Source organism: Salvia hispanica, chromosome 1 (genome assembly GCF_023119035.1).
Source record: "Salvia hispanica cultivar TCC Black 2014 chromosome 1, UniMelb_Shisp_WGS_1.0, whole genome shotgun sequence".
NCBI lineage: Eukaryota > Viridiplantae > Streptophyta > Magnoliopsida > Lamiales > Lamiaceae > Salvia > Salvia hispanica.
In genome coordinates, this window is record NC_062965.1 from 35,654,515 (window position 1) to 35,669,216 (window position 14,702).

At 41.4% G+C, this 14,702-nt stretch overlaps 1 pseudogene; it reads left to right on the forward strand.

The window, feature by feature from the left end:
• The first annotated feature begins 160 nt into the window (after nt 1-160).
• Nucleotides 161-4,521, forward strand: LOC125195284 (annotated as a pseudogene).
• Nucleotides 4,522-14,702: the final 10,181 nt, after the last annotated feature.

The window sequence follows — 14,702 nt, forward strand, 5'->3', positions numbered from 1 at the left end:
GTTCCTCTTGAATCTTTCTCTATTTCGATTTCTTGTAGCAAAGTGTTCGAATTCGAAATAGCTTATCGACTTATCGTTCAAACTATCGCATTTGAACGTGGCGTCACTCATTCCCTCCATTCATTCCATCAACACTCCGCCCCTAATACCCTATTCGTCCATGTCGAATTCCAAACAAGTAGAAATCTGCTCAATGAAAGAGCGCATACCAACTGTTCGACGAATTGCCAAAGTCGGCCTCACTAGGGCCATAAGCTTAGGCGACTCTGTTCGTCCCAACCGAATGCCAGAATTGAGTTCCAACACTCATAAACCTATCACGACGGAGGCTCCTTGTCTATGCGTGGTTCAAGGACAGAAGGAGAGGTTGGAAGTTCACTGTGAAACGGGCCGATTGCTGGATCGTGATCCTCGATCCGTAACGAGGCTCACATCAGGTGGTATCAGAGCAGGTCCTGATTTCCACAACGAACCTACCAACATGAGCTGTCATATTCGATCAACTATGGTAACACGAAGAGCTCTAAATACCCGAAACAGAAGCAAAGAAGATGAGCAGCGAGAGAATATTTTCCATACACGTTGCCAGGTGAAGGACAAAGTCTGCAGCGTTATTATAGATGGGGGCAGCTGTACAAATTTAGCTAGCAACACGATGGTCAGAAAACTAGGGTTGCAGCTCATCGAGCACCCAAAGCCATATAAGCTGCAGTGGTTGAGTGAAGATGGTTCCACCAGAGTGAACTATCAAGTGAAGGTACAATTTAAGATGGGAAATTATGAGGATGAAATATTGTGTGATGTAGTACCAATGAAGGCCACTCACGTGCTACTCGGAAGGCCGTGGCAGTTTGATCGCCGAGTTACCCATGATGGGTACACCAATAGGTACTTATTCACCTATAACCAAATGAAGTTCATACTCGCTCCCCTTAACCCTCAACAAGTTCACGAAGATCAACTCCAACTGCAAAGGGAATACGAACAAATAGAAAAGGAGAAGGAAGTAGAGATGTAGCAAACATGCTTGGCCAGCTCCAAGGATATAAGGGCTGCTGTACAAGAAGAAGTCCCCATGTTTGTGCTATTACACAAAGAAGTAAACCTGGAACCCACCAATCTCCAAGGAGTTCCAGAGCCCATAGTCAAACTCTTGCAGGGATATGGTGACATCTTTCCTCAAGACACCCCCACCGGACTACCTCCCGTGCGAGGAATTGAAACCAAATCGATCTAATTCCAAGAGCCACGCTTCCTAACCGTCCGGCCTACAGAGCCAATCCGGAAGAAACGAAGGAGTTGGAGCGACAGATCGAAGAGCTCCAAGTTAAAGGGCACATTAGAGAGAGCTTAAGCCCGTGCGCCGTACCCGTACTACTAGTGCCAAAGAAGGATGGGTCAATGCGAATGTGCGTTGACTGTCGTGCAATTAACAACATCACCATAAAATATCGACATCCCATTCCACGACTTGATGATATGTTGGATGAATTACATGGGTCCAGTGTTTTCTCTAAAATCGACCTGCGTAGTGGATATCACCAAATAAGGATCAAGGAGGGAGACGAGTGGAAAACTGCATTCAAGACGAAGACCGGCTTGTATGAATGGTTATTAATGCCCTTTGGATTAACTAACGCTCCTAGCACGTTCATGCGATTAATGAATCACGTCTTGAGATCCTACATTGGAAGATTTGTCGTTGTTTATTTCGACGACATCCTTATTTACAGTAAAAGCTTGGCTGATCACGGACACCATTTACGCAACGTATTGGACGCTCTCCGCAAGGAAAAGTTGTATGCCAATTTTAAAAAGTGCACCTTCTGTACTAATAAGTTAGTATTTCTGGGATTTGTAGTAAGTAGCGAGGGTGTACAAGTTGACGATGAGAAGGTAAAGGCCATTCAAGAATGGCCGCAACCGACAAGCATTGGAGAAATTCGCAGCTTCCACGGGTTAGCTGGGTTCTACCGTCGATTTGTGCCAAACTTCAGCACGATTGCTGCTCCCCTCACTGAAGTGATTAAAAAACATGGTGAATTTAGATGGGGACCTGAGCAAGGAAAGGCGTTCACTCAACTTAAGCAGCACTTGACACGAGCCCCTGTACTTGCATTACCAGATTTCTCAAAGAATTTTGAAATAGAGTGTGATGCCTCTGGAGTAGGCATTGGAGCTGTGTTGATGCAAGAGGGAAGACCTATTGCATATTTTAGTGAAAAATTAAGTGGGGCCACCCTTAATTATCCCACTTATGATAAAGAGATTTATTCATTGGTTCGAGCTCTTAGGATTTGGCAACATTACCTTTGGGCGAAGGAATTTATAATTCACACGGACCATGAATCATTGAAACATCTGCGAGTGCAACATAAGCTAAACAAAAGGCATGCTCGCTGGATGGAATTTATCGAAAGCTTTCCTTACATCATTAAATACAAACAAGGGAAAGAAAATGTAGTAGCTGATGCACTTTCCAGGAGGTATGCATTAATTTCTACTCTTGACTCAAGGTTATTGGGCTTTGCATACATCAAAGAGTTGTATGAGAATGATGAAGATTTTGGGGAAGTTTATAAAGCCTGTGATGAAGGACACACCGAGGAATTTCAGAAACAAGATTGCTACCTATTTCGTAGGAATAAGTTGTGCATCCCTCGTTGTTCAATGCGTGAACTTCTACTGCGTGAAGCTCACGGAGGAGGTTTAATGGGGCATTTTGGAGTGGCCAAAACACTCACTGCACTACAAGAGCACTTCTTTTGGCCACACATGAGACGGTCGGTGGAACGACTATGTGAAAGGTGTGTCACTTGTAGGCATGCCAAATCCAAGGCAAGTTCCCAAGGTTTGTATACCCCACTCCCTATTCCTACTATTCCTTGGGTGGATATTTCAATGGATTTTGTACTGGGATTCCCACGAACGAAACGTGGATTTGATTCAATTTTTGTGGTGGTTGATCGATTCTCAAAAATGGCACATTTCATTCCCTGCCACAAGACAGATGGTGCGTCTCATATTGCTGAGCTATTTTTTCGAGAAGTGATCCGACTCCATGGAGTTCCAAAGACCATAGTATCTGATCGAGATGTCAAATTCTTGAGTTATTTTTGGAAAACATTGTGGGGAAAGATAGGAACCAAATTGCTATTCTCCACTACATGTCATCCCCAAACAGATGGACAAACAGAAGTGGTGAACCGTACCTTAGCTACCTTGTTGAGAGCAGTAGTGAGAAAGAATTTGAAATCATGGGGGGAATGTTTACCACATGTGGAGTTTGCTTACAATCGAGCAGTACATTCAGCCACCAAGCTTTCGCCGTTCGAGGGGGCATATGGGTTCAATCCTCTAACTCCGTTAGACTTAACCCCCTTGCCTCTTAAAGAACAAGTCAATCTGGATGGCCTTCGAAGAGCTGAATATGTCAAGAAGATCCATGAAAAGGTTCGGCTGAATATTGAAAAGAGGACGGCACAATATGTGGAGCAGGCAAACAAAGGACGACGGTTAGTGACGTTCGAACCCGGAGATTGGGTGTGGGTCCATATGCGCAAAGAGAGATTTCCACAACAACGGAAGTCTAAGCTGTTACCAAGAGGAGATAGACCATTTCGGGTAATCGAAAGGATAAATGACAATGCCTATAAACTAGAGCTGCCGGAAGAGTATAAGATTAGTCACACCTTTAATGTTTCGGATTTGAGCCCGTCTGGTGCTGATGGTATTACGGATTTGAGGACAAATCCTTTTGAAGAGGAGGGGAATGATGCGATCGAGGGATCCATCGACACATCAGACGAGATACAAGCTCCGGCAGGGCCCGTAACGCGTCAACAAGCCCGAAGATTTAAGGAAGCCATTAATGGGCTGGTCCACAATGTTTGTAGCCGTGTGTATATTGAAGACGCATGATACCACCCAGTAACATTGCTCGAGGGATTGTTCTGATTTGGAGATAATGATGCATTGCATTAGATAGCTTTAGGGAATAGTTTATTAATAATTTACTATTATTTAATTAGTAGATAGATCTAGGTTTAGAGATTTGTTTTAGTTTTATTAGCCTATAAAAGGCCAAGTCTAGTACGAATATGATCAGTTTTTGAAGTTTATGATTTTGTCAATTGAAGTTCTTGAGAGTTCCTCTTGAATCTTTCTCTATTTCGATTTCTTGTAGCAAAGTGTTCGAATTCGAAATAGCTTATCGACTTATCGTTCAAACTATCGCATTTGAACGTGGCGTCACTCATTCCCTCCATTCATTCCATCAACACTCCGCCCCTAATACCCTATTCGTCCATGCCGAATTCCAAACAAGTAGAAATCTGCTCAATGAAGGAGCGCATACCAACTGTTCGACGAATTGCCAAAGTCGGCCTCACTAGGGCCATAAGCTTAGGCGACTCTGTTCGTCCCAACCGAATGCCAGAATTGAGTTCCAACACTCATAAACCTATCACGACGGAGGCTCCTTGTCTATGCGTGGTTCAAGGACAGAAGGAGAGGTGTTAGAGTTTGTATACTAGAAATCACGTTTCGAGTGATTGAATACTGTAAAACTCTTATTTTATTTTCCAATGAATAAAACAGATTATTTTTGTCATAATGTTGTTATGTTTTACATTTAATGGATGTTAATGCATGTTTAAATGTATAAGTTAACTTAACAAAGTCTAAGTCTTTGTTTTAGTAGACCGGTTGTGGGCGTCGTCCACTTTAAGGTAATACGGTCAGTTCTAAACAAAGAAAAATATGAATTTCACAACCTAGATGGAATTAGACTACCCATCGAGAAAGGTTGCAATGTCAGTCCGTATATTTCTAAGCCTTACTGAAATAAGATGACATTGGTGTGGTATAGCACTGAACGGATCTAACAGCAAGACTTGCCTTGGGCTATCTACTGAAAGGCGAGGTCTTGATAAATATTTATTTCTTAATCAATGTAGGTTAGCATTGAGCATACGGTATTGATTATGCATTGCTTTGACTTATCAAATGGTGCGGGTTTTTCGTAGCCCAATTATCCTGATATATTGGGCAGTGGTGATCGATATCTAGCGGTGCTAGGATTGCTATTATATTGAATCGTGCACGAGGTGAGTCTCGTTTGATAATGTCCTCAAGAGGAGCGCGAAACAAGGTTTTATTATTCGGAACCTAGCTAGTTGGAGTTTGATTACTCTATGAATAATAAATAAGTGTTTCATGCTGAGTCCACTCTTGGAATTAATAAGAAGTTAATTAATTAAGTCAATAGCAGACATTAATTAATTAATGGACATTTTAATCTTAAGCGCGGGAAATGAAAGATAAACGGAAACCCGGATTACTTGTAATTTCGGATTTGGATGGGGAGAGTTCAATATTACTTCTGTAGTGGCTGCTCGTAATATTCCAATTATAACTTATATTAAATTGTGGGTTCAATTTAATTAGTAAAAGTAAATTGGATGAGCCCATATCCAAAGCCTTCCATAGATCCCTGTCTGGGCCCAAAAGGAACTTAATATAAATAGGAGAATAAAGGAGACAGAAATAACACAATTTTATTTGCTAAAATTTTCGAAAATTTCAGCTCTCACAAGCTGTAGGAATTTTCGAATTCCTCTCCTATTCCAAAAAGGATTTCTTCTGTCTTCTTTATTTAAGTCCTAGTATTCTAGTAAGATCAGCCCACACTGATATTAGAGTACAGTTCGGGAACCAGAGAGAAGATTTGTGGTCTAGTACTCAAAGCATCACGTGGAGAAGTCGCTAGCCATCTTCAATTCTTTGGAGAATTAAACAAGGTATTTTTCCTGCTCCGTAGAAAAGCATGTTTTAGGTTTCTATATTCTAAAACATGATTGATTCAAGTTATGAGCATGATACATGTGAAATTTGCGCGAATAGCTTTTGTCTAAATAATCTGCTAAATAGATCTGATAATTATGTGATTTGTTTTATGCACCCGCTTCCGCTGCCGGTTCCATCAATTGGTATCAGAGCCAGTTTTTGGCTCTGATTATTTGGATTTAAATTTCGCGAAATTCATGTATGCATGTCTTAATTGATTACGAAGCATGTTCTTGTGTTTTTATTATTTATCTTTATGCATGTTGAACTCAAGAACATTCGAATCATAGAACTTGAATTATTCGAACGAACTAGATGTGCGATTCGTCGGCACTTGCGCCGGGACGAATCGCGCTATGATCGATCGAAGAGGGTTGTCGAATTGAGTGGGAGCCGAGGGTCATGGGCAAGGGGCGACGCGCCGGCGAGATTGGACTCGCGCGCGCCACCAGCCGAACCCATCTAACCCTAGCCGGCCCCGATCGAACTCGACGTGCCGCGACATCAAGCAGGAGCCGCGGGAGCGACGATCACGCGGCGACGTGCTGGCGAGCATGGGCTCGTGCGCGCCGCCAGTCGAGACCGCGACCCGAGCCGGAATCTGCTGTCGCGCGATCAACCGGCGCGGTGGCTCGTCCGAGGGCTGCCGAGACGCCACCTAACCCTAACCCTAACCCTAATACCGAAACCCTAGCCAAACCCTAAGCTATCGACGCCGAACCGGAGCTGCACCGCCCTTGGCGGCTGTCGCTGGTTCGAGCGAGGTCGACGGTGGAGATGGGTTATCGCCGGAGTGATGCGGAGCAGCCGCGTCGAGGCGAGGCCGTGGCTGAATCAGTCGCGGCATGACTTCGCCGGGGAGAAATTCGGAAGAGGAAGCGTTGCGCCGATCGGCGCAAACGGCCGGCGGCTGTCGGGCGGCGAATTCGCCGCCCCGGCGAGAGTCTCCGGAGGATATCTTCAAATCTTCGTCGTGTAGATTCGTGCCAACCTCGAAACGCAAGATAGTGACGAAAGATTATTTTAATGATTATTTAATTCCTAAATTAATAGAAATCATTAAAAATAATATTATTTAATGAAATAAAATATTTAGGGAAGATTTCCCTAGATTTTAGGAATATTTGGATTATTTTCTATATCTATGAATATTTTATATCCTAGATGATATAGATAAGAATAATTTAATAGTTTCCTAAATATATAATATATCTTGAATCTATAATAAGATAAGATATATGTAAGATTACATTAAATAATATAATTAATCATCTTCCTAATCTTGAACTTGGAAATTATATGAATTTAATTTTTCATGTCTAATTAAGATTATAAATAATGTACTTTATTTTAGATATATCTTATAGTATGACATGAATAAGAATTAAATTCTAGAATAATAATTCCTAAACTAAGATACTAAAGATAATGAAAGATTTAATTATCCAGTCAATTAAATGCCAACAGAATTTAATTAGTCTTAATCTGCCTTAAGGCTAAAGGATAATTAATGAAAAACCATAACTAAAATATCTAAGCGATAATTATGAACTAAATGTTTATATATGGTCTCCATCGGTTGGACTGCCAAATTTTGTGAAGCTGATTTTCTAATATTATCGCCACCTACAGAGTAGGGACAATAATCCTACGAAAACAGTAAGTTCATAAGGGCGGACTTCTCAAATAATAAATAGAATGAACTAGAAAGTGATTCCTAATATTATCGCCACCTACAGAGTAGGGACAATAATCCTAAGGAATTACAAGTTTCAGGGTTCAATCAGAATTTATGAGATAGCTTGGTTTTATTATCAGCACATAAACATTGTTATGGGAGTGTGTTGTAGAAATAAAATTCTGTAATGCTAAATCTGATGGTCATGCTTAGGCAACATTAGGCGTGTTGACCTCCAGAGGAGGAAGATATTGATGCGTCGGTGCTGTGACCAGTAAAATTGTCAAAATTTTAATGCGTATTTACCTCCAGAGGAGGGTACAATTTATTAATTTGGCTGTTGTAAGATTTTGAAAAGTTTTATGGTTAATCTACTCAATTTCCTTACATAAGTTTATGACAAATAGTAAAATCTTCTGTTTGCAGTGCAATAAAATTCGTCAAGATGTCTTTTAATCCTCTTTCTGCCATTCTCAAAGAAAACAAACTCGAAGGCCAAAATTACATCGAATGGAAACAAAACTTGGATATCGTTCTCACAGCAGAAGAGTACAAGTTCGTACTCACTACTCCACGCCCAGCTGTCCCGGCTGCTAGTGCCAGCCAAGCATTGCGAGATGCGCATAGACGGTGGCATAAGGCGAATGAGATGGCTAAGTGCTACATGTTGGCTTCTATGTCATCAGTACTCAAGCATCAGCATTCTGCCATGGAAACTGCCGCCGAGATCATGACAAATCTCGCAAATCTTTTTGGTACTCAGAATCGAACGGCTAAGTCTCAAGCCTTTCGGAGTATCATGACGAAGTCTATGAAGGAAGGCTCGTCTGTGAGGCAACACGTCCTCGAGATGATGAGTCACCTCAACCAGATTGAGGTATTGGGAGGGACGATCGATCCCGAGTCCCAGGTTACTATAATCCTTCAGAGTCTTCCCCCTAGCTTCCAGCAGTTCAAGCTCAACTTTGAGATGAACAAACGGAATTATACTTTAGCAGAGTTGCTGACTGAACTTCAGTCGGCGGAGGACCTTATGGTTCAAGCTAAAGTAGCTATGATGAGTATCGCGCCTAATTCCTCTGGCTCTAAGGCTAGAAGAGGAAAGAAAAAGGCACCGAACCAAGTAGCAGTCAACAATGCTAAGGGAAAGAAGAAACAGCGGGGTGACAAGAAGCAAACTGGAAAATGCTTCAAGTGTGGAGAGAAAGGTCATTGGAAGCCAGATTGTCCTAAAAAGGGCACCAGGCTACTTTGACATCTACTCATACTTGGGTTATTGTACTGACAAGATCGGCTACATGATCGTGAGATAGAGGTCCAGCTGGGCGACGCTACGAAAGTGGCGGCCGTTGCAGTGGGAGACGTTTATTTACGTTTTTCTAGTGATAGATTTTTGATTTTGAAGAATGTTTTGTTGATACCCTCTTTTAGAAGAAATTTAATTTCAGTTTCTAAATTGTCTTATGATGGATATTCGATTTCTTTTAATGACAATTGCGTTATTAAGAAAGATGGTTCTTATATCTGTCGCGGTATCATGGAAAACAATCTGTACACGATCACTTCTACACAATTTAATCAACGTAAATCAGAACTCAATGCTACATCGAAAATTTCTAAGAAAAGAAAAGAACCTTCAACTTCAATGAATGAAACGTACTTATGGCACCTTAGACTTGGTCATGCCAACGAAAGAAGGATTCATGCGATGGTTGATCAAGATCTTATTAAAGGTCTTGAGAAGGAACCGTTTTCGAAGTGTGAGTCCTGTCTCGAAGGCAAGATGACTAAGAGATCTTTTAGATCAAAGGGGAATAGGGCCAAAGAAGTACTTGAGCTCATTCATACTGATGTGTGTGGACCAATGTCAACCGAGGCAAAGGGGCGGTTTTCGATATTTCGTCACCTTTACAGATGACTACTCGAAAATCGGATACATCTATTTGATGCGCTACAAGTCTGAAACTTTTGACAAGTTCAAGGAGTTTAAGGCTAAAGTAGAGACGCATCATGGTAAGAGTATCAAATGCCTGCGATCTGATCGCGGAGGCGAATACCTAAGTGCCGAGTTTTTGGACTATGTTATCTGTAGCTGGGATCAGAATCCCAAACGATCTGCGCCGGGCACACCCCAGCAGAATGGCGTGGCTGAAAGAAGGAATAGGACCTCTATTAAATATGGTCAGATCGATGATGAGTTATGCACGGTTACCTGTTTCGTTTTGGGGTCATGCTTTGCTTTCTGCAAACTATCTCTTAGAGTCAAAATCTGTTCCTGCCACTACATATGAGTTGTGGAATGAGCGTAAGCCAATCTAGAACATCTCGGAAGTATAGAGTGCTAGAGCTCATGTATTGAAGGATCAATGGCTGGAATCAGGGTAGAGGATTTGTGTTTATGGATACCTAGAAGGCAAAAGCTTATGAATTCTATAGTCTGAGAGATCGAGAAAGTGATTAGCATGAGCACTCATTACATTACTTGAGGAAAAGCTATGTAATAGATCATAAATCCAATGCAGTGTGAATTGCTCACAGAAAGGCTAACTCAGTTCATTTCCATTAACCAGAACAATTACAGTGTAACAACAATTCCAAACTTCAACTAATACTCCAGATGTTATGGTACAGCATGATGGGAGAGAGTCTCTGGCAGAGCCCGATGATACATTGGTTTGGGTAGTGTATGGATCAGCTCTCAGACGACAATGTCTTGGATCCACTGGAAATTTTTGCGGAAGGCGCAGTGATGTCAGTCATTAGAATGGTGCAGCAGTGATTGAACAATCTATATTAGACAAGCGTCTACGATTTATGCAGCATCCTGCCCCGAAAAATTTAATGCGCCATTGGGAGCGAAGTGGATATACAAACGTAGTGGACTAGATGGACGAGTTAAAGTCTTGGCGAAGACTTTCGATGGCTAAAGGAGGTATGCCAAAAAGGAAGTGTGATTACGATAGGACATGCAGGTGGCCATGTCAATGATCCCAAATACTTTTTATTACAAAACATGGATTGGGAAGTATGTGAGATATGGAGCGATTAAAGGCTGCGTTTCTAAGCGGGGAGTCTTGAGGGAGACATCTACATCGGTGCCGAAAATTTATGTAGTGAAGGGCAAGGAACACATGGTTTGGAAACTTAGAAGACATTTATAGTGCCAGCAAAGCAATAAAGATGTGGGGGCCAGTGTTTGATCAAGCTGTTCAAAGTTTAGTTGAAAAATGCCCTAATGAAAGGCGTGTATAAGAAGATTGAAAAAAGGAAATGTTGTATTCTTAGTTTATGTAAGATGACATTCTTCTAATTGGAAACAATAAAAAGATGTTGTGTCATTCGAACTTAGTTTGTCCGGCCGGAGTTCGAGATGAAAGATATGGGTGATGCGGGACACGTTCTGGTATCAAGGTTCTTAGGAACCTTGAGGTAAAAAAATATTACATCTTTATCCCAGAATCTTACATGCAGCAGCAGTCTTTTAGGCAGCTTAGCATGCAGATGCCAAGAAAGGTTTCTACCTTTTAGACATACAGCGTCCAGGTTATGCAAGATGTGTCTAGGCAGCATCTGAGATAGCGAGATGAGAAGAATACCATATGCCTCGTGAGTTGGTAGTCTCATGTATGCTATGCTACTTTGTACTAGACAGATACTCTGGCTTTCTTGTTGGCATGGTAGCAGATATCCAAAAATCAAATCCGGCCAAAGGACATTGAACTGCCAAGTAAAGAACATACTCGAAGTACCTTAATCGGACTAAGGACTATGTTCTAGTTTGTCATGACTGAGCTCTGTCCTTTAGGTCATAAGTTGAACTTTGGTGGTGGTTGAAAATCGACTTAGGATATGTATTTACCTTAGGAGGTGGAGCATAGTTTGGAAGAGTGTATCGCGAAATGCGTTCTGGGGCCTTCTGCCATGGGCCAGAGTATGTAGCCGCTTGGTGCCAAGGAGAGGCTGTATGGCTAGAACTTCTTACGGACTTGGGTGTGGTTAACGAATATGCCCAGCGCATCACCGTTTATTGTGATAACTCTGGTCTTGTGTGAGTCGAGGGAACTCGGAAGCTCATCAAAGCGTGAAGCACATAGAGAGAGTAATATGCATCATTCGAGATATGGTCTGAGAGAGGAGACACATACAAGTGGTCAAGATTGAGTCGGAAAACAACTGGATCTTTCTGAAGGCGTTAGCGGTAAAGCCGTATGAAAGCCATGTTGAAGGAATGGGAGTTCGGCGAAATTTGAAGGCCTCAAATCCGCTTTCGGTATAAAGTGGAGATTTAGGCATTAGCACATTTTTGTATACTCAGGAGTGTTTTGAGTATAAGTGGGAGATTGTTAGGGGTTTGTATACTAGAAATCGTTTTTGGTGATTGAATACTTTTATCAAGCTCTTATTTTATTTTCCAATGAATAAAGCATGATTATTTTTGTCATAATGTTGTTATGTTTTACATTTAATGGATGTTAATGCATGTTTAAATGTATAAGTTAACTTAACAAAGTCTAAGTCTTTGTTTTAGTAGACCGGTAGTTGTGGGCGTCGTCACTTTAAGGTATCACAAATTAATAGTGATTCTAAACAAAAGAAAATATGAATTTCACAACCTAGATGGAATTAGACTACCCATCGAAAGGTTGCAATGTGATCCTTATTTCTAAGCTATGCGAAATAAGATGACATTGAGGTGTGGTATAATAACTGACGGATCTAAATGACTGCCTTGAAATATCTGCGGCCGAGATCTTGATAAATATTTATTTCTTAATCAATGTAGGTTAGCATTGAGCATACGGTATTGATTATGCATTGCTTTGACTTATCAAATGGTGCGGAGTTTAAATGCCCAATTATCTGATATATTGGGCGAGTGGTGATCGATATCTAGCGGTGCTAGGATTCTTTATTATATTGAATCGTGCACGAGGTGAGTCTGGTGCAATCATCTCCTCAAGAGGAGCGCGAAAGCAAAGGTTTTATTATTGGAACTAGCTAGTAGTTGGAGTTTGATTACTCTATGAATAATAAATAAGTGTTTCCATCTTTGATCCACTCTTGGAATTAATAAGAAGTTAATTAATTAAGTCAATAGCAGACATTAATTAATTAATGGACATTTAATCTGGCGGGGAAATGAAAGATAAAGCAGGAAACCAGGATATATATTCTAGTTGGATGGGGAAGTTCAATATTACTTCTGTAGTGGCTGGATGCTACTTTATACTAAGTCATCTTTTTATTATTGCTTAAATTAAGAATTTGGTAAAGCTAAATCTTGATGTATGCCTAACCCAATAAATATTACTTATAAAATTAAGAGTTTCATGAAAAAATACTGCATTCTTATCACTTGAAAAAAATTATAGAAAAGACCCATTGGTTTTAACTTTTTAACCAGCATTGATGTCTCTAACTTAAGGGTTCGTCTGGTATATAGTTAGGATTATTTAAATAGTTAAAAATCATATTAAATTATTTAGTTTTAGATGGCCTAGAGTATCATTAGTTAGTATTTAATATATTAAATATGTGGTGGTGATCAATTGCTAACTAATTAGGGCATCCAAACTCCGGTCCGAGTTCGTGCCCTAAGTCCCTTCCGCGTCATCAATCCCTAAATTTCGGTCCCGGGCCAATTCCTCAAACCCTTGCGGCCCATCCAAGCCATTTTTAAAATTGCACTATTGACAATAACATATTTTACTCGTAAAATGAAAGTGAATAATTAAAACACGAAAAATTCATTGTTCATAAAAAAAATTACAAGCCCTAGAAAATGAAAATTACAAGACCTAGAAAATGAAAATTACAAGCCCTAAAAAAAAAATACAATTCCTGGGAATGAAAAAACTCTTCTTCATTTGTGCGCGAAGGTAGGCGATCATTTCATGGTACAATTTGAGCTAACGACATTGTCGGGTATCCCTCGATGTTAATTCCGTTGGGGATGGCCCTCCAACTAATACTCATACCCAACATAAAGTCGAATATCTTGTCCAGAGAAGGTTTGGGGTTTGGCGCGGCATAGCGGTAACTTGTAGTTGCCTTCCTCTTTCTCTTTGTCGATTAAGTTCCACTCGGACGGCTTTGAGTACTAGGGAATGATATGAAGACGTCGCGTCACCCGGGTCGAATTTGGGACCTCCTTCGTTTAAAAAGTAGTTTCCGGGCGGAAACTTTGGTTCTCTTCGATGCCCCACTTCCGCCGGTCGCCGCCGGGGTACTTGGCTCTTCTCGACAATCTTCCAAACATCGTAGTACTTGAAATGCTTCTTCCGTCGAGTAAAACTCCCTGGGTTTCGCCAGAGGTCCTCTCGGCCTTCGGATACATCCGACTACGTTAGTCCACTTGCCATTCCACTTCATCATCTCCTTTTGGACCCGACCTCAATGCTTGTGTAGCTTCACGTAGTCGTCGAACGTCCCTCTTGGTCAACCAATTTATATCTAGGCAAACCGCTCCCATAACACTTTTGCTCTTGTTTCCGATGATAGGAAACCTCGAACGCCAGAAGTTCTGGCCAGCCCAATGTCTCCTCCGGCCTATACTTCTTCGGCCCTCATCATCTGACCGCAGCCTTGCCCCTCCCTTGAGCGGGCTCCATTATCACGATGTCGTACCCATCGGTGCTAACGCGATGGAAATCCATGTTGGATGCCCCCGGACTAGGCGCTGCATTTGGGTTGGGCGATGCCGGTAGGTACCGGTTGTTGGCGTTGACGAACTCGTTCATCTATCGTTCGTCGGTGTTAAACCACTCCATCGCAGCCACAAATATTGAAATAATTTAGAGGATAAAAATGGAGAAATTGGTGGAAGAATGTTGAAGAAATGAGATATAAATAGGCAAAAAATTCGAAAAAAAAAGGTTGGGGCTTGGGGCCCCAAGGCCTTTCAACGGCCGGGACTCGCGGGCACCACCCATGTCTCCAAGTCGTCGGACTCGGCGCGGCCCCCGGGGTCTTCGCTCACCAAGTGCGACAGCGTGATTTCCTCCTCCCAAAGCGACAGTGTAAGGCGAACCAGGTGTTGCGCTTAAGTATCTTCTTAGCAATCCAAAATTAAGATCAATTCCTAACCATTAGATAAGGAGATCCAGTGGCAAAAATAATGCCAAGTAGATTAAATTATAAATTTAAATAATAATTAAATAAATTGAAACGTTATTAA